Raw genomic sequence first — 2685 nt, 5'->3', positions numbered from 1 at the left:
GAGTGGGGCCCCGAACCCAGGCCACAGCCACACAGATCTTTCCACATCTGCTTGCTAGCTAAGCAGGTAAACTAAATGGAAGGAACCATTCTTAGTTCCAAATAGACTGTCACCATTGCTTAATACCTTCGAAAAGTATTCGCATATTAAAAAAAAATCCTTGGAAGCACTGTGACTTGGAATGCAAGCCGTAGTTTGGATATGGGCAGATATCCAATGATAACACGTGTTCCTCCTGCCTAATAAGAGTACAGTTCTCAGGGCAGGCTGCCTAGGTGCCACTCTGGGTTGAGCCACTGAACCAGTCCTGTGACCTTGTGCCAATTATTTAACCACCCTGACTGAAGTTCTTCATCTGTAAATGGAAGAATAGTACCTACCTCATAGGGCTGATGCAAGAATTAGAATAATGAACGCATGTAATATGCCCAGAACCATGTATGGTATGTAACCAATGTAAGCCATTGCTATCGTTCTTGCAATTATAGTTAATAATTCAATCTACAGGACTGTAGCAACTTCACATCTATTCCCTGGTCTATTTGAACTTTGAGGAGTACAGTGATATAAGTGAGCTTCCTCATACTCCATTCCAACCAGAAGGTTGGAGATGATACTTCAGTAGTGAGGTTACAGGATTTCATACACTAGCCAAGGCATATCAAACAGTCTCTCGTTCGATTATTTGTATGAATGTGGTCTTGGAAAGTGAGATGTGATAGGTAGAGTTTGTCTGGTTGATAAAAATTCCATGTCTTCAGTCTTCTCCATCACTGGCCCAGGAAACTCTAAGGGGGAAGGAGATTCCCAACTTCTTTTCGTTCGATGTTTGAGGCAGGGGATTTGTCTGGAAGTCCACGTTGTGACAGTCAACCACACCCGAAGATAAGAAAGTGCTGAAGTAATTTTGGCTGGTTCCCGATGTTGAACCCAGGTAGATGAAAATTTAGCTTTCCTTTGCCTGACTAGTAGATAGGGGAAAAAAAATCTAGGGAGGTGGAGAGATTTCAGCAGGGTTTTTGGAAACTAGCTTATAAAACAATGGGAAATAACTAAAATTAGAACCAAGGGGGGCCACGATGTATTTACCTGCCTGACTCTGATATCTGAATGGCTGAAGACTAAGTGGAAGAAATCTCCAGTGAAGTCAACCTCAGCTTTCTTATGACAGATGCAAAGATTACGTTGACCAGATTCAAAGAAAGGCTTTGAAATAACACCAGATGTGGGGCATCTGGGTGGCTCAGACGGTTGAGCATCTGACTCTTGGTTTCAGCTCAGGTCATGATCTCACAGCTCGAGCTCGAGCACCGTGTCAGGCCCTGCGCTGATGGCACAGAGCCTGTTGGGGATTTGCTCTCTCCTTCTCTCTCTGCCCCTCCCCCGCTAGTGCTTTCTCTCAAAATAAATAGATAAGCTTAAAGTTAAAAAACAAGAAAGAATATCAGATGCGGTTATCATAACTGAAAGGTAGGAAACAGGGTCGCTTTGCTCCACTTAAAAATCCCTTGAGCCCATGTAAATTTCAACACCTGATCCCACTGCTATCTCACCACTGTGTTAAGAAGTAATTACTTCCTGGAAAGATGTATGGCTCACATCTCATATCTCTGTAGCTATGACACGGTTTCCTGTTCAGGCTCAGCTATTCTTCTCTGAAATAAAAACAGAAACTTCTCAGAGGATGATCACACAAAGGGACAATGACATTTTACTGATATCATCATTGCCTCGTCGAAGATACAAAACAGCAAAGACTGGGAAATAATGCACCTTTCCTCAGGCAACTGTTCCAAACTCCCTTCTCCAAGATCTTTCTCTAAGCAGTCATGCCGAGTCTGGTGATAAGAACATCAGACAGAGGGGAACTTGGTTCAAGAAGAACTTGAACTTTCATTCTTCAGTGTACGAAGTATATGACTTGAAGCAGATAATTTACTTTATTTTCTGTCTCAATTTCCTTGAAATGAAAGAGTTGTTCTGGATCATTGCTGAGGTCCCTTCTAGTGTTATAAAATGGCCTGCTGCTATTTGATCATTGTAACTACACTACGGGTGGTTAAAGTTTTTAAAAGGACGTTAAGATAGTGAAGTCTTCAGGTCTCTGGGTTAGACTGTGGGGAAAGGGATTTGGTTGTAATGATACCTCTTCAGCACCTATCAAGTCACTACTTTCTACCGAGAGCTAAATTAGCTGGAGAGGCAACACAGTATAATGGAAAGCATATGAGATCTAGAGTTAAATAGCTTGGGTTTGGATCTTGGCTCATTCATTGAACATCTCCTAATTTTTTTGAATGAATCAGCAACAATAATAGTAACATTTGGAAATCAAATTTGCTAAAGCATAAGAAAGCAGGGGAGAGGTCTGTTGCTGTTTATGTAGAATAACTAGTACCAAACATGCCCTTCTGCTATTTAAAACTTTTTTTTAATGTTTTATTGATTTCTGAGAGTGAGAGAGAGTGAGACAGCATGAGCAGGGGAGGGTCAGAGAGACAGGGAGATACAGAATTCGAAGCAGGCTCCAGGCTCTGAGCTAGCTGTCAACACAGAGCCCGACGCAGGGCTCGAACCCAGACACAATCCATGAGATCATGACCTGAGCTGAAGTTGGACAGTTGATGAGCCACCCAGGCATCCCTGCTATTTGATCACACACACACACACACACACACACACACA

Source organism: Crocuta crocuta, unplaced genomic scaffold (genome assembly GCF_008692635.1).
Source record: "Crocuta crocuta isolate KB4526 unplaced genomic scaffold, BGI_CrCroc_1.0 scaffold531, whole genome shotgun sequence".
Classification (NCBI taxonomy): domain Eukaryota; kingdom Metazoa; phylum Chordata; class Mammalia; order Carnivora; family Hyaenidae; genus Crocuta; species Crocuta crocuta.
This window is presented reverse-complemented; position numbering follows the sequence as displayed.